Below are 18,645 nucleotides of genomic sequence, written 5' to 3' on the forward strand. Positions count from 1 at the left end.
TTCTCCTCAGCTTCTCATGTCTGTCCACTTCTAATTTGTTGTCTCATCCTCCTTGGCCTCTCCCTCCCCCTCTGACAAATGATATATTGCATTTTATAGATCGCTCCGTCCAGAAGTCTGTCTGTTTTTTTTTTTTTTTTTTTCCACCTCTGTCTGGTTCTCCATGGTATATGCTCTCCCTAAGGAGAGTTTTTTACCCCCCCAATTCTCATTTGAACTTTGACCCAGGCCTCCTGCCTTCCTGGATATGAAATGAGGCTCTTGGTGTGGGGATGTGCTGGAGCCGCTTTGGTTTGAGCCTGTTTAATGCAGTCTACAGTAGATGAGGGGCTCAGGTGGCCACAGCTTGGCCATCTTGCTTTGAGGTTTGTGGACAGTTTGGGTGTCAGAACGACGGCTAAATCGATTCAGTGAAGTTCAGTTTATTATTCAACGTGGTAGAAAGGTTTTCTTCCTAAGGCAATCCAACCTTAACCAGCCGATACCAGTAAAAGGCTTGTGTGATATTAACACAAATCTAATATTGTTACCTTATTGTTCTCTAATCTTGTAACGAAACAGATTCAAATTACAGGTGACGATAGAAAGTGTTGATAAAGGAATTGATTGCATCAAAGAGGCTGTGTGTTCTCTGTTGTCGCCATTTTCTGCAGGCTGATTACCAAAACATTACAGACAGTTGGAGCTGAGCAGGCACCAATATCTGAAATTATGCTAAATGCTAAATTTGAAACTCAATATTTAGTCTGAAATACTTAATAAGTGATACAATTTTTACTGCGGTGGATTTTTTTTAAAGCATAAAAAGGCCTAAAACATCTACTCAGTAATGCTATGACAGTGTTATTGTCTTTGTAAAAGTAGGAGGCAACTCAACAGCCACGTCGACAGAGAAGTACCGCTGCTCTGTTTATCAAAACCGTAGAAAATAACACACTTAATGTCCGTAATGAAAATATGTAGCTCTGATTCAGCTCAAAAAGTGAAAAACAGGGATCCAAGCAGTGCAATAAAACAGTTCTGTTTTCTTCTCAGTTATTTTCCAAATTACTTTTTTTTTTTTTTTACCAAATTCCACTTTTCCATTTTTAATTTTACCGATTTCCACTTTTCCATTCTAACCACATTTACTAACCCAAAATGTGTTCAACTATGAAATTAAAGCAGCTCAACAGATCCACGCCCAGATGTCCACATTTACTGTCATAAATATAACAAACTGCAGTGGTTCAACAGAACAAGGTGTTTAAGTATTTTCCTGTCTTTTTTTTATTATTTTAAACTCAAACAGTGCAAAACTAAAAATCTGTTTTCACATTTCATGAAAATCTCCCTTTTTAAAAATGCTTATTGAGACATATGGAGACATCTCCCTCGCAGCCTTCTGTTTACATTGCTTAACCAAAAATAAGTTGTTGGTTGTTTTTCTTTTCCCTAAAAGAATATGTGATTCAGCACAAAGCAACAAAACCTTCCACAAAGTCTCTCCTCACTCCTCCTGATGTATTTGAATGTTGGAGAATTAGCAGGTGTGACCGGCTCCTGCTAGCTTGTGGCTTATCCATGTTTCTGATGCGACTCATCACATGAATCCTTGCGCCTCCAGTCCACCGTGTCCTGACAAAACTTATGGAAAAGTTTTCCTAGCCCCGAGCTTTGCACTGAGCTTCACATTTTTAAATTTTTTTTTTTAATTTTTCAGTTTTTTGGAGAAAGTCCATGTTTAAGAGAGTGTTTCAACTACGGCTAACTGGTTTATTCTGTCTGTTTGGAGAGTTGAGCCGAGCTGATTCAAGCCCCGCCCTACTAGACGGAAGCCCAAAAGGCCAAAATTCTGTGTAGCTTTTCCTGCAAATTTTGTGACATTTCTTCTTTTATTTGATTGTTAATGTCTGCGATTCTTTCAGGGGGAAATCATGACGCCCCAAACTGTTGAGACGTGTAACATTTATTGTGATTTTCTTTAACATTACTCATTGTATAGTACTAATAAAACCCTTCCTGTACCAGTGTACATGGGGTTGGAAACTCAGTAGTTTTTTTTCGCTTCGTACCTAATGAAGCCGTCCTCTGCTGGATGTTTTAGATGGTCAGTGCACAGACAACTGGGCAATGAAGCCATACATTTGCCATCAGAAATTTGCTAATATTTAGAGAAGGATACAGAACTCTTACAATGCTTGATAAGTCACCGTTCTCGTTGTGAAAGCATTACGTTGCCATGTCACAGCTGTGTTATCCTTCCAACAACTCACTGTTTTGATTGGCAGCCCAGACAGTTCAGGTGAGCCACTTCTCAGGGCAGAAAAATAAGTATGTGGAAAAATACAGAAAAAAAAGAGAAAAAAAATTATGCCAATTATATTGAAATATCCATTATTTTTGTTGTAACGTTTATGATAACACTCCAGGGCATAACACTTCTCAAGTTAGAGACTGCCTGTGTTTTATTTCACTTCCTCAACTGGCTGCAGACGTCATGTGTTTTTATTCTCATCACTCAAAAGGAGTTTTTAGAGTTGGATAAGTATCTTGATTTAGTGTTTTTTCCCCTCATATTACAACAAACCAGATAAACCAGTTAAATTAAATGAGTCCAGTGTAAGTTAACAGGTAGATAGAAAAATGACTTCCTGGAACTTATGAAAACTGAGGCAAATTAGAGTGAAGATGATGCACATTTGCATTCATCTGTGTTGCTAGCTATTTATTGTGAAATAATAATTTAGCAAGAACATTAGCAGTGTCCTTTGCTGTAATATACTCGGGACGGTGACTGACAGATTCCAGATCAAATTAAATCAAATCACAGCCACACTCTGATGATGCTAGATACGAGGTTTATTGTGAAGCGTTTGTTTAAAATGCCGGGAACATGGCGAGCAGCGCTTCCTGACGACCCAGCTGAGTCGGCCAGTGTGAGGAACATCACTGAGAGCCGATCCAGTTTGTAAATCCCAGCTGGTGAAAAGTTTGTTTGGGTTCTAATCGACGACAGACTCTGTGTTTTCAACCTCAGCTCACTGAGTGTGAAGCTCTGCTATGTGGTAGGTGAGTGAGAAACCCATATTAACACGTTATGTTAAAACTAGTTATAGAACTGCTGCATGTCCTGAAGCTAAAATGGCAGGAAGCAATTTGGCTTTCTGCTCTGTGCTTAAATTGTTCAGGTTTTCAGCAAACGTCTAAATTTACTTACACTTTAGCCACCTTGTCAGCTCATTACCTCAAGTCACCCTTTTATGGACTAAAATTAGAAAATGAATGTGTTATATTTTGGCCAGTGAGTCTTTTTTAATTTAAAGGTTTTTAACTTTGCAGAATATTAACAAAACATAAGCAACATGCCAATATTATCCCATCCCAACGCAAAAAACAACAACAAAAAACACGAGACACAAAGACGACTGACGGCTTATGAAATGTGGCAACCTTAAACATGACGAGGCAGAATTAGTACAATAAACTCGAGCTAAATTATCATGATGTCAAAGTAATTGCACAGAATATTAACAATGTATGTATAGAGATTTAATTGCTTTTGTTTAAAACTAAAACTCGGTTTCTGCTACTATTTATCTGTAATCTTCATATATTGTGAGTTTGATTTGGTTGCATAAAGTAAACTATAGAATAGACACATTAATTTAGTTTTAATGTGTGCATAAAAGTGATAGTTTGTGCTTCTTTATCTTAAACATTGTTTTTCAAAGTAGAATTTCTTGAACAGGTTTGGGGGTTTTTTTCCTTAGTGATTTAAAAAAAAACAGCTATATTTTAAACAGTTGGCTAGCAGCGAGTGTGAAGTTGTGGCAAAACTGCTGCTACTACTACTACTAATAATAATAGTAATAATAATAATAATAATACATTTTATTTATAATGCCCTTTACATCTTGTGAGCTACAAAGGTCTAAAAACAAAACAAGCAAAACTCTACAAACTCCGGTCACTCGGACATTTTCTCTAGCATCTCATTAAAACTCTTAAGTGAAGGAATAATATGATGGAAGATTTTAGCCATTTTAAAAGCATAAAATAGCTTTACACAACAGTACGAAAGCCATAATCTTTGCCATAATTCTTCCTTTTAGTGCGAGAGGCTCACTCAGCATATATTCTTGTGTTGTCAAGTGTAACTCAGTAACTACTGCAACAGCAGATCTATAAAATCAACAGTGTAGAAACAAAAAGCAAAGAGCTGTTGTTAATTCATAAGAGAATCATCCTCCATTTTCTGGTCGTTAAACTGAAGCTTTAGTTAAATCAGACTTCCTGGCTTCCTTTGAAGGGGAGATTTAAGAGGAATGTAATACGTAGCCGAGAACCTAGTTTTTTCCACTTTCATCACTTATTGTATTTCAATGACTTATTTAAAACCCAATTCACTGTTTGTGTTGCTGAAACGTCGCATACAGCTGAGCTAAAGTGGGTAATAAAGCCTGTGGCTGTGAGCTTTATTGTATTCAACTTGATATATTTAAATCAAGAGGTGGGACATGGACTGTCGTTATCTCGCTGTGTCTTCTATTTTGAAAACAAAGTGACATCTGCAGTGAAATCTTGAGCAACGAGCCTGGAGAGTTGACTCTGGAAGGTGTGGAGTATTCCAGCTCCGCACAATACTCCTCACTCCTCCGACTCAGTTAGCCGGGCAGCCTGGCAGACAGAGGTTGCCATGGCACCGCTTTGCACCGCTTTCCCCCCAGAAGGTGCCAGATTTAGGGAGTGGGGCAGGCTGGGCTAACATGTTGATTTAGACAAAAGATGTCTTTCCAGTGTCAGTAGAACGCTTAGTGGGAATGTTTTGGCTCTGTGGCAACAGATCAGGTGATATTTTCAGTCGGGGTTATTTAGCGTTGCCAGGCAGGAGCCCGGCGGAAAGACACGGGAAGGAGAAGGGGAGAACATTAACATGTGAGGCAAGAAAATTAGTTTTATCCTCTTTGGTCGTCTCTAATTTCTCTTTAGCGTCAGAGAAAATGGCGGACAGGTCACTGATGAACCATACTGTTACTGACTCTCACGCTTTTGGCTCAGATTGCGTCTGTAGACGTGTTGCTTTATTGAAGCTGACAGAAAACTTCAACAGAGAGGTCTCACTTCAGACTTTGCTTTGGTGCACTGCGGCTGCAGGAATATTCAGCAGCTTGTGGCTCTCTGGCAGCGCCACAGTTAATGTTAGCTGACCGTAGCATGCTTGATTACACTGGCATCTCTCTCAAGCTCTGCTCTCCCCTCTCTGCTATCTGCGGTCTTGGCTAAGTCAAGCTAACCTCTCCCCACATTGCATTTGGCCAGCAACGAGACTACTGTGGCGCTTCTGCGGCCTACTTTGGAATAATGACATGCAACACCGCCATGCTGGTTATTATTATTATTAATTCACTCTGCCAAGGAGATTCTGAGGTTAAGAAGTTTTTGTCTGATATTTCTTCGGGGAAATTCCTGTAAAAGTGGGATTCGGATTGGTTTAGAGATGGGTGGAAATCCAGGATTCGTTTTTTTTTTTTTTTCAGCCTCGGAGGAGGTACGCATCATCATATTTAACTGCTGAGAAGTGCATCGTTTCTAAGCCGAGGCACGGCAACTCTAGAGTGTTCTGTAATTTGTGTTTAAATGCTTTTTTCCCATGTAGATCGGATGCCAGAACAGTTCCCGGCAGATTTCGTCATGTGATATTTTAGTTTTTCACCAGGACACTCCTCATAGAGTTCTCAGGCACTGCGGGCTTTTGGTTCAGGATTAAAACTGTAGATATTCAGCAGCAGAGGCCTACAGTTGTGTTCTGTTGTGTGGTATCTAAAAACAACTTTTTTCTCTCCTTTCTTTTAGGGCGGTGAACTTCCGATTTGTCTCGGCAGAAAGTCCTTGCCCAGTACACATTCATGGGTAAGTCAGCCCAGTCCTCTCTCCATCTGTTTGATGAACTCTGATTGTTTGCGTTGACTTTTAAGGAATTGTTCCAGAACTGTGTGAACGCTAAAGAGAAGAGTTGCTGCCAAAACACCCTCTAGCACATTCGGCCAGTAATGTTTTTGTGATGACGTTATTTAGTGTCACATCAGTACATCAGTAGCCTTTTGCCCAGTTATTTTGGTACTTTGCCCATGACCATTTGGCACAAACCCGTAGATCCGATCTTGTGGCAAATCTAACAGCACAAGCTCGCTTCTGTGGGTCTTTGTCACTGTGGTGTGAACATCGTCCTTTGACTTTTTGTTTGTTTTTCGTTTCACATAACAGACCCATAACCCGTGTGGAAACTGGAAGCTTGGTTGTCTTAGCTTTGTTGAAGATGGAGATGCACCGTGTGTTTTTACAAAGCTGCCTATTCAGAATCCTCTGATTTCAGAATCTCTTTGGAAATTTAAGAAGATATAAAATAACGACATACACAACACCTTTGTACCTTGAGTGGTCATTAATTATTTATATTTGGAGCAGAGAGTGTGAGAGAGCAAACGTTACAAAACAGGATTCTTTGAACATTTACCAACAAACAGCTTGCATTTTAAATTATTAGTACTCAAATTAGCAATTAGCGGAGTTAGGATAGTTAACATTAATAAAGCATTAATCTTTGTGAGTAATTCTGAGATTTCCAAAACAGTTTCACACACATCTCTTTTAAGTCTTCATCTCTTTCACACTCTTTGGCAATTATTTCAAGTTTTCTTTTAAATAGTTTCTGACTTCCTTTGTAAACATCTCAGTGAAGCTGAAAATGGCTAACTCTCCTCACTTTATAACAACTTCCACACCAAACAGCATTGTCGTCTTCTAAACTCCGTAGCATTTATGTGTGGTGCTTTCACCGATCAGAAAACATGCCCAGTCTGTGAATCGGGTCGGATCAGGTGAAAAATGATCCCGGATCTCCAGCTGAATTCTCGGTGCATCTCCAGTTCTAGATCAAGAGTCTGCAACCTTTTCAAACCAAAGATGCATTTTTTGCCCTCAGTCCGGCTACCTGAGACTAGTTTATAGCTGCAACTGTTACACACATTTTCATAAATATCTACATGAAATTTGTCATTAAAAAAACTATTTTATTTCTACTTATAGGTTTTACAATAGAGGAAAATATAAAACTTAAGCAACAAAAGGATGGATAAATATTATTCTGTGTGATGATGTTTGTGGAAAATTAAAGAAAAAAAATACACATAGCTTCTAACCCAATAAAAAGTCAAGTAAATTTTTTTAATAATCTATTTTTTTATGTGATATTGTTGTGCAAACTGAATGCAAAAATCTAAAATCTGATAATATCTGCTTTTAAAACTATCTGTTGGTTCTTTATTAGTTTTGGCCAAAGTAAAATATCCCCTTTCCGCTCCAGGTCTGCAGGTTGCAGACACTTGATCTAGAATGTTCCCTGTGCTTAAGCATGAAATTTGACGATGCTAAAAGTTAAAATAAAACAGAAAACAAATCAGTTTTTGTTGCATTTAGGGAAGGAGGGGCCCTTGTTGAAAATGTGTACATCCGGGTTGAGGTAGTAGGTTGTATGGTTTAGAATGATACCCTGGGAGTTAACTGTACAACCTTCTAGCTTTCCTTGGAGTACATGTATGACATCAACATGCTTAAACATCTAGGAGTGGCTCTTAAACGTTTAATAAAACTGGAATGTTTACCCATCTGTGCATCTCATGATGAAGGATCAGCTTTAAATGTGATCTACCGCATGATGCTCAAAACTTTTAATCAATATTTCATCTACATGTTTATATGCTGTCATATCAGACATTACGCATCAGTTGCACTGGCCTGTAAATATGCAGAATAAAAACATTACTTAAGAACAAAATAGGTCCAGTTTTATGTAGAGGTGCACCTATCTGATATTAATATCTTTATCAGTCCTGATATTGAAAAAAAATTCTAAATTGAGTATCGATGACAATGTGTCCAATGAATAAGAGTGGATCTATCCAGTCTAACTCTACGCTTTGTGCTCTGAGCAACGTCATGCTTTATTAGTTACTTTACATTATATTTAGAGTTCTTAAGGTTTGTCGCAGTTTATTCTCGACAAAGTTAGTCAACCTTTTGTTTTTGTCAGCTTCGGTTTCTTTATTATTTATTTTGGTTTGGCTGTTTTACTGCTACTTTCATTGACTGAATAAATTAAAATTGTGTTGTTTTTACATGCTTGACCAAGCTTGTGAAGCTATCGGGGTAATAAATGTGATCTCAAATAAATTTGTAAATCAGTTCATTTAAGTCTTTGTTTAAAATAAAAGAAACGTCTCAGATTTTTGTACTGGAAGTAAAACAAAAAGTGGATCGGTGCATTCCTGGTTTTATGCTTTAAAGTGAGATTTCTTTTAAAAATTTCTAAAATTATACCAATTTAAAAAACTATAAAGAAAGAAACCATGTGCACTATATACACTACACATAATGTGTTGTTTTAGCCAGAAAGGTGTTTATATCCTCCTGAACAGTTGACAATTTTTCCTCGATGATCAAACTGGATGCTGCCTCATCTGTTTAGGTTTCCTCTGCGCCTGGTGATGCATTGTCCACAGTTCTGTACGATGACCATTTGCGATGTGAGATCTGGTTTCAGGCTGAAGCTTGCATCTCTGTTTACTGCGGACGTGAACGCGGTGCGGCTGCCCGAGACTTCATCTCGACCACGGCCGCTTGTAAAATGACTCCGAAGCGGCACGCCGGAGAAAAATGGCTTGAAATTGTTTCTCTTCAGGGTGACTTGATCTGAAATGCAGCCTGTGCAGAGAGCGCTGGTCGTAATTCCTGCTGTAGTTCTTTATCATTGTGACAGAGTATTTTCACTTTGATGGATGGCGGTGTTTTCGCTATGTCTGGGGCTGCCGCTGACTGGACCGACTCGCTTAAAACTTTGTCATTTAAACAATTAGGTCAGGTTTCAAGTGGATGACTTTGCATCATTTTTTTTGTGGTTGTTTGATGATCGCTTGGAACTGATTTGGCTTTATGTTAGTTGAAATTCAGCCCTTGATTTTATCAACAATATTCTCCTAATGGCTAGTGTTGAAACGTACTCTAAGTGAAAGGATAAATCAAACACAAAGACCCCTCAACGTAGCCCTCTGTTTCCTATTAGTGCAGATACTGAGCACAATGAAGCAGAGATCTTTGGGTTATCAGCAATGACAGCTAGCAATACCAACAGTTTCAACCTGAATCAGCCTGAGATTGCCATCCCAGGCTTTGTCATTAAACCGGTTTCCGTGTGGGAATACGATCCTGGTGAATTCCCAGAAACCCTAGAAGCCCTTTTTATCCTGGATTTTTTCAACATCCCTGTCGGGAAGCTCTGCCTCCTCAGTCACCTAAACATCATCCGGCTTCTCGCTTACAAAAAAAACAAAAAACGGTCAGAAGCAACTTCAAAAAACCCGGCTACTACCACGTGCAAAGTGCGGAAGGTAATATTTCCTTCAAAAGCAAATGTTGTGGCGTTATTTCATCACAGATTATTTCAAAGATGGAAACATCTCTCATCTTTAGCAGAGCAGAAAGAGACTCAAGCTGGGTCTTGCCAGTGTTTATTTTAAGACCTGCAATTACTTTTCATCTTTCTTCACCTCTGGACCTCAATGGCTCCTCCAGATGTGTGGAGGGAGGCTTTGCTGCTGCGAATCGTGCTGCCTCAGCACTCCCCTGTCCAGCTGCTCCGACAGCTCGGCTTAAAGCCGTCGGGTCCAGCTGCGCCCACATTTAGGGTTTGGTAAAACAGATAAATTATAGGGATTGATAGGAACTACTTAAGTTTGGTGCGTTGAATAGCTGCAGTGTTTCTATTTTCTTCCAGCCTACACTGCCATAACAGTTGGATGACAGAGAAAAAAAAGATCATTTTAATCATCTTCAGCTTGTCTCCAAACTAGCTTGTTATTAACTCCGTTTCTAAATAGTCTTGAAAGGCCTGAAAATGTTACATATTCAGTCTGCATAAGTATTAAGAATAAATGGAAATATGTTTGACTTTTCCCTTATTCATTTATAAAAATAATTTAAAAAAAGGGAAAAATGTCTGAAAATTGATTTATTTAAATGAATCTCTATGCTTTCATTGGCAACAGCACAAATCAACAAGTTATTGATGTTTTTGAGTTATTCACAAAACCCTTAGATAAATGTACACTACTTAAAAAATCAACAAAGGGCAAAATCACCCTAATAAATCAGGACTGTAGTCTGGTTCTGTGTTGTCTGGACTTTAGACAATGGATTCATTTATGATCCAGAAATGAAAGGATCAGATCACAAACTGCTCTAAAGAATATGCATTTAAGGTTTAAAAAAAAAAATAAAAATCACTAATACGCTTTAATTTCATGTTTTAAAATATCTTCAGTATGTGCAGATTTTCCTTCGTAGGTTTCACATTTAATTTATCTTTTTGTCTTTATTTTACTATTCAGTTTTTACCTTTTTTATTCAATTCTATGTTTTAGGGTGAATTGTGCTGGCAGCAGTCATTGCTCTGTGTTGTAGTTCTGTCAAAGGAACTAGGATGTTGCTACACTGTGGCCAAACTACAAGGCTCTTGATGCAGCGTTGCTAACAGCGCCGTTGGAAGACATTTTTCACACGGCATTTTACACACACCCGCAAAACAAAACTCTACATGACACCGTCTTACTGTGTTTTTGATTGGATTAGATATTTTTATTATCTAATCCACTACTGATTCCATTAGAAGGGAATGTTGGTCCCTCTTAAAGAAATTGGCTGAATGTCTGTTATAATGCTTACTGTACAGACATCTGTGTAAAAGCTGTTATTGTTTGGTATCATGCACTTGTTTTGAACAGCTATGCCCAAATCTGATTCATACGCCTCTCAGATAGAGACTAAAAGTGATTTACAGTCACCAGGTCCTGTCTTCATGTCTGCGTTTATCAATAGTCGCTCCATTTTTGCCATCTTAGTAACTTTGTCGCTATATTTAACAAATTTTCAGACAACAAAATCAGTGTCGACAGGTCAGGCTTTTCTTATTGGTGCTGACCAATAATATTGTCTGATAACCAAAAGGTGATGAGACAATATACAAGGCGGTTTTTTTAGATTTCTTGTGAAAATTTAAAATCAGCATGTTGAAAATAATTTATAACCTCCTCAGTAGTCAGTGGAGAATCCTGCACTGGCATTCCAGTAATCACAGCTTTTATATAATTCAAGTTTTCTCTTCGTTATTATTACTTCCTCCCAACAAAGAACACACTGATGAGATCAAAACTTTAAATCTAAATCTACCAATCGTATGAACACATTTTGGTTTAACTCCAAAATGTGTTCCTGTTGAGACTCTGTTTAGTGTATGACAACTCGTAAGTTTCCAGATCCAGATGCTAGTAAGTTTGGCATTGTGCTAATTAATGAGTTGAAGAACAAGTATGTAGTAAAAGTGAAAGAAGGAAATGTTTTACACCCAGAATGTTCTCACATTGGCTTGAAATTTAACTTTTGTAGGAACACTGTAAGCTGGACTTCTTATTCTGGAAACAGTAAAAGAAGCTTTCACTACTGTAATTTATTAAATCAAAACTCGTTCCTGCAACTGTTCGTCATATTAACAGATGCAAAAAGGAAAGCCTTGCTGCTTTCTATTTTAAAAAGCCCCAAAACATTCTTGTCCTCTGAGTCTTTCCAGCTAAAGTGACAGAGACTCAGAAACAGTAGTTAGGAAAACAGAAAACTGATCTCCCGACACACCAACTTCTGCATTTCAACAGATAAAATACTCTTTTATACGTGTTCTAACTTGAGTTTTCAGGGACAGCCACATATTCTTTAGGGAGTACCTGAGAGAGATTTAAAAAAAAAAAAGTTCAAAGTCATCCGGTTACCACCTTCGGTTTAGAGAGCGGTGATTGGCCTCTCACGCTGGACGTCATAGACGGGAGAAAACCTTGGTAACAAATCGGCCCAGATCAGAACGCTGACATTTCTGGCCGGAGCGGCCCTTCGGCTCCACCGACTCACAAAATCTCTCTCTCCTTGTAAAATCGAGCCGCTCGCCTGCTCTGCTTCTTCCCGAGGAAGCGTAGCCCCTCGGTGTGGTCTGGTTAATGGCAAATGAATAATCATAACACAGCGATGGCAGACGGGGCTGTCATCGATCTGTCTGGAGACGGCCCCTCTCCGCCTGCTGCATCAGCCACTCTCCCCCTATTGATACGCTCTTGCCCCTTGACCCCTGGGACAGATCAATAGCATCGATTGGAGAAGGGCAGGGACAAGGGCAGGATCTGCTGACTGGCCCGACAGCTAGTGTGACAAGACATGATCGTCATTAATGTCCCGCTGGCTGGCTGGCTGGCGAGGCGAGGCGCTGTGCATCACATATTTCCTCCCCACCGCCTCCCTCACCGCTAATGTTCTCAGTGACCAAACTGCACGCAGAGTGTTGGGGGGGCATGGACTGTAGAAAAGCAAATGTGTGAGCCGAGTGATGTCTCTGGTCTCTTTAAATCAAGAATCTGTTTGTGTACGGGTTTATGGTTGTGGACTCGTTTCCTCTCTGGCGAATTGCGTGTTCAGTCTGCAGCTGAAACAAGACGGGGGGTTGGGAGTTCAGGGGGGGGGGTTGGTGTTTGTCTGAGCGGCGCTGGATGAGGAGGGGCGAGATGTGGCGACGATCCCAGACTCCGCAGTGACACGGCTGTAATGGAGCTGATTGATCACCTGTATTGCCGCCTGCCGGCCCCGCTGGCTTTAGCATACCACCAACTCCCAACCAACCCCCTCCGCTCAGTCTCTGCGTCACCGCGCCAACCATCCCCCCTATAGACTTCAACCTGGCCACGGTTTTGACATTGGCTCCAGGATTTCACTTCTTTACATCCCGGGTGCATAACTTGACGTGCCTCGTCGTTTTTCTGCAAGATGGAAGCGCGACGAATCTTTTGCTATGTTTAAAAATATATAGATATTTTTCAGTTCGGACAGCAGATTTCCATTTGAATTAATAATCAATCAATGATAACATTTGCAGATCTCTCCCTCTCGCCCTTTATGTGGATCAGGGTCATAACCCTAATCTATCTAAGGGTCCTGAAGGTGATTAAGCTCTGAGAATAGGACAAGCTGCCAAGGACAAATCTGGTGTGAGGGAAGGGCAGCTAGGAAAATATCCTTTTTAACATCTTTCCAACTGCTTGTATTTATATCATTACTATATATACCAATTTATTGTTTGTTTGTTTGTTTTGACAGCTGACCTTTCAATTCAGATTTTTTTGTCTAGGGACTGTCACAGAAAAAAAAATTGCTGTAGCTTTCATGATGGAGGTAGGAAAATAAAGGAATTAAAGGATCATCACATTTATGCATCAAAATCTATTTGTACCCAAGCTTTATCTGCTCTATATTAATCTAAAACAATAGTGTATGCTGTTAGTAAACATGTTTAATGTAACTATTTATTTTATGACTACCTTCTAAGAAAAGGCCAGTTTTAAGTGTTGAAGCATTTTGAAGTTTGGATGCCAGGCGTCGTCCAGGTGGGTTGAACATCGCCTGGATATCAGCACACAAAAACAGAAAAGTCATTTTTTGTTCTGTTTTGATCAATTTTGAAGTACAAAGAGAAAAGACTTCATTTTACAGTTGGTTTTATTTCCCAGTCCATACTATCAACACTCAATGCATAAAAATTATACATTTTTCTTCTTTAAAAATAAAGAAGAAAAACCCAGGCGAGGTCAAAAATGTTCTAGTTTTGCTGTGTTTCAAATTTAATAACTGTATAATAATTATTGTTAAAACATTTTTAAAATTTTGCTTGATATCTTTACAGATGAACCAAGCTGTTGCATGTACACCAAAGCATTCAAGAACAGTAGTTGATTGAATTTTGGCATGCTTTTTCAAGTGTTTTTTGGGGATTTTAGTGCCGCAAGTTAACGGGTTAAATTTTGAAATTCATTAAATGTACATTCATAAAATAAATATTTAATGAATAGAGTGTATCAGTTTTGCCTACCAAAATCAGAACCGGTCAAGAGAAAGTCGATAGAGTCCAGATACTAGAATAAAAATTATTCAAAATTGAAGCAGCTATTTGATAATTATGCATAATATATGTCTGAAGATAAAGCAGAATCTTGATAACAAAGGTGACACCAAAAGAGACTTTAGCATAGATCTTTAGAAAAAAGTTTGATCTGTTTAAGATTTATCTCCGTAGCTCAAATGTGTATTACATTTATGACTAGGGCTGCAATTAATAAGTATTTTAGTAATCATTTATGCTATTTATTATTAGAAAAAAGGCACATTCTGTGGATTTTCCATTTAACCTTTTTATTTTGTATGAAAAAAAAATACAATATTTGAAATAATTTAAAAGATGCAAATAAACAAAAATTTTATTTCTTTTTTTTAAATGAGAAAATCAACATTTTATTTCCAAAAATGCAACAACATAGCATTCATTTAGTTAACGTTGACCAATAGCAAAGGATGCACATGCAGGTAAAAAAAAAAAAAAAAAGTGTAATAGCGTATGATTTTTTTCCCTTTCTTACAGATTTCGAACCAGGTGAAGCTAAAACTGCCACTTGAAGTGACGTGACTGTTCTTTCAGCAAATTACCTTTTTTTTTGTTTTTTACCAAATCACTGAATGGCTTGTCACAAAAACATCAACCTTGCAGGCCACTCAGGTCTTCTGGTTCTGCTCTGCAGCCCCAGAACCAGAACCAAGCCTGGAGAAGCAGCATTCGGCTTCTCTGCACCTCATATGCGGAATAAACCTCCAGAAAACTGCAGAACAGCAAAAACACAGAGTTCCTTTAAATCACGACTCAAAACCCACCTGTTCAAAGTTGCTTTCGTAAGCAGAACATTGATGGCTTTGATGTTGGCATTTGATAAATTGTAATGTTTCTTGCTGGTCTCGTAGTTGGAGCCTGTAGCATGTTCTTATGTTGTAAAGCACTTTGAACTGCCTTGTTGCTGCAGATGTGCGAATCTGACTTTGCAAGTCCTCTAAAGTGTAAAGAGAAAACTCTCGGCTGTTGGACAGAGGGCTGACCGAAGTGCCGTTTTTCCAGCCGCAGACGCAATATTGTGACAACGCCTCCTGTGGTGACCGTGTCACCGTCTGTGTGTGTCGTCTCCGTCGGTCTCAAGTGACCGGTAATGCTGGGCGTCCGTCGTTGGCGTCCAGGCTCGTGTTTTGTTTGTGACGGTACCGTCCGTTCCAGTGCATCTCCTTCCATTCACAGACAGTTCACTGCAGTGTGTGTGTGTGTGTGTGTGTGTGTGTGTGTGTGTGTGTGTGTGTGTGTGTGTGTGTGTGTGTGTGTGTTTGTGTGTGCTGCTGGAAGGAGGAAAAATTGATCAGCACACAGGGAGGAACGTGTTCACCAGCAAAGGCTGGATGGAGGGAGTGTGTGTGTGCGTGTGTGTGTGTGTGTAGAGAGAGAAAGAGGGGAGAGATAGAGCGCGCGCTGTCGCTGCAGACTCCTGCTGCAGTATCTCACTTTGGGCAAGCAGCTGCAGACAAGCGAGACAAGCAGACAGGTACAGACCTGGCGGGATGGGAGGGGACGGGCGTGGGCTGAGGGTGTGGGGAGGGGTTTGTGTGCGTGTTGGGGTGGGATGGGGGGGCAGCAGAGGCAGGGCTCAGGACGCAGGGGGTCAGGCTGGATGGAGCGATGTTTCTGGCTGTTTGTTGTTGTTTGTCGGTGTCGTGTTGCAGGATAGAAGGAAGGAGTGAAGAACACCAGCTCAGGGTGTCACGACATGGCTGATGTCCCCCCGTCTGGCATGGTGGGGGGGGGGAGTTATGCTGGGAGAGGGAGGGCTAGGATGCTGAGATGGAGCTGACAGTGCAAACGGATGAGGAGGACGAAAGGTGGGGGTGAGTCGAGGGGACGGGTTGTCCCACGCCTTTGACCTGCGTCTGGCTGCAGCTTCCCACGAACCCCCCACAGCCCCCCTCTGCATCTCTTTCTTTCACACCTTCTTCCCCCGCTGCCCTTTTCCAGCCTCCATCCCTCCTCATCCTCAGCACCGAGGCGGACAACAAAAGGACTCGGCGGCAGACGGAGGAAGGAGCGCGGCGCGGCGGTGGCGCGTCAGGTGGAGCGGAAGCCTCCACTCTGCCTGACGCTCCCCAGAGAGGAGTCAAAGACATCTATCTGGCTGAAGGGGAGGGGTTAGGAGGTGGCTGGTGAGATGGGGGGTGGGGGGCTGGGAGAGTGAGTGGGGGCAGACAGTGGTGTGTGTGTGTGTGAGAGGGTTTGGGGGGGGTACAGTAGCCAAAAAAAGGACTTGGAAGTGTTTCAGTCTAAATTAGTTTGTCATTTTTTGCTGTTATTGTCTGGATTCTTCCCTCCAGCTGCGCTGCATCGTTTTCTGTGAGCCTGAAGCTCGGTTCCTTTGACTCTGACAAGTCGCCGCCATGGTTCGGCTGGCTTTGAAAGTGATGGAAAGTGAAGGGGAGTGGGGGTGAGAGGGTGGGGAGGTCAGGTTTAGGATCAGCAGACGGCTTGTGAACCTGCGCCAGGGATGAGTCTGCTCGTCTTTGTTGTTTTCATGTAACGGTTCATTAAAAATCTTCTTCGTACGTGGTATTTCACTCGCATTCTCCGTGAAGCAGAACTGCCGTGGAGCTGCCGAACATCGAAGTGAACTCGATGGCGTTTGCACCTTTTGTCGGTGAGCCAGAGGCTGCCGGGGGGGCTCCCTGCACCCATCAGTCAGAGGGGAAGGAGAGGGAGGGACAGTCCAGCAGAGAGGTTCTGCTCCAACCAACCTGGAAGGGAGAAACGTGGACTGGCGATCAGCTGGCGCTCTTTAGGACAAAGGCTTTTCTTTTTCCAGCACAAAGGCTAGTTAGCACAGAGCAGGCGGTGCAGGCTGTTGTCTGTTTGAGCCGGGAGCAGCGGAGATCTTTTAGGTCCGACAATTTATCGCTTTCTCCTGCCGCTGCTGTCGTCTGCTTTTACCGAGTTGATCTTACATCTAAACATGTTTTCACCTTCACATATTGTTGCGTTCAAGCCTTTTTGAGCTAAATGAGAAACATTCAGACTGAAGATGCGGGAGCATTTTCCTCCGCTCCCAGGACTGAGTTGTCTGGTTTTATGACGGCAGACAGATACCTTCTGGCTCTGGGTGCCTCTGGGCTAAAACCGCAGCGCTTTAAAGTGTCAGTGCTTTTGGAAGAGACTGCGTGCGTGTGTGTGTGTGTGTGTGTGTGTGTGTGTGTGTGCGCATTTGTGAGTGACGAGGAGAATAAGGTGTCATTCACTGCCCTGCAGCTGACTGCAGCTCCTCTGTAGACTCTGTCGTACTTCACCTGCTCCCTGAGACCCTAACTTGTGAGCTCTCTTGATAAAAAATCACGGGTTCGGCTCTCGGGGCGCGGGCGGAGGGCACAATCAACTTTCTAACAAACGTTCCAAAAGTGGAAGTCGGAATCAAGCGGCAAGAGAAATGCATTTGCACGAGGGCAATGCAACTTTCAGGAAGTGGGAAGCACATCTCGGCGTTTCTGCTGTGTGAACGTAAAGGAATGTGCATGTTTTGCTTTTCATTTTAAAATCATTTTTTGTTGAAAAGACAACAAACATGTTGGATGTAATTTACGATTGCGGCAAGAACACTGCTTCCAGATTCTGTCAAATAGCCTCTGAGTCTTTGTGTCAGCATCCACACTCGAACGCCACTCTGGTGCGATACGATCCGATTAGAAATGGCAGGCCACCGAATCGCGTTCTGATCAACCAGTAATGAGACTAATTCTTCGTCTGCTGCTTTCAACACTTCCTTCTGATTCACAATTTGTGTTTTCTCACCTCTGCAGTTGCTTAATATACGCATAGAGACTTAAATTTAATTTTTAACAGATCTAGTTCATCACTGAACTCAGTGTTTGTGCATACGCCACCTCTAAGCTGACTAATAGTACGTGAGAAAGGTAGAAATATTGATTTTTAAACTTCTGATAATCACCTGCAGCAACCAGCTCACTCACAAGTACAGGCAATAGATTTTCTCTGAAGAGAGAAAAGCAACTAGGGAATTTCATTTCGGGAACAAGTGGATTTGTTCATACACACCACATTCCTCTCTGTGTTTAGTCTAATCACCAGAGTTTATGATTTAAAAGGCTGATTGAATTCCACAGGCGTCCCTGTGTTTTCTGTCCCGTCACGGTGGCGAGATGTCCCAACTAAATTAGTTCATGGCCTAAATCCGCATTAACGAGGCGGGTGAGAGCAGCTCAGACAGAGCTGAGAGGAGACGAGGCAGAATGAAAGTATTCCACGACTCTTTCTCACACTGACGGTAGAGGTGTAATTAGGATCTAAAGAGTAGTTGCTCTTCTGTGTGCCATGGAAAGGCTTGAATTCATTCGGTGTAGCAGCTTGACCTGCTTTTTAAACTTGAATGTTTTTCCCAAGGCAGCACGCTTTTCTGAAAACCTCATTTCTCCTAAATGACTTATATTCAAAACACTTGATTTCCTCTAATGCCCTTCTCTCTCTCTCTTCCACTTCTCTCTCCTTCCCTAATTAAGTTCTTTTTTTTCTCTTTTTTCTTTCCCGCCACCTCCGTTTGGTGTTGCACTGAAAAATGTCGATGCCAAACTAATCAGTGTGTGTGTGTGTGTCTGTGTGTG

General features: G+C 41.1%; 1 long non-coding RNA gene across 1 annotated transcript in view; it reads left to right on the plus strand.

Annotated features, from left to right (window-relative positions):
- LOC148155525 (uncharacterized) overlaps nt 1-18,645 on the plus strand; it is a 57,549-nt gene that overhangs the window by 30,162 nt on the left and 8,742 nt on the right. The window contains exon 2 of the long non-coding RNA XR_015765200.1: nt 5,836-5,892. This is a non-coding gene — a long non-coding RNA (uncharacterized LOC148155525). The remainder of the gene's footprint in view (nt 1-5,835; nt 5,893-18,645) is intronic.

This window comes from Poecilia mexicana, unplaced genomic scaffold, assembly GCF_051168715.1.
Source record: "Poecilia mexicana isolate PSO_F unplaced genomic scaffold, ASM5116871v1 scaffold_14, whole genome shotgun sequence".
Taxonomy (NCBI): Eukaryota; Metazoa; Chordata; class Actinopteri; order Cyprinodontiformes; family Poeciliidae; genus Poecilia; species Poecilia mexicana.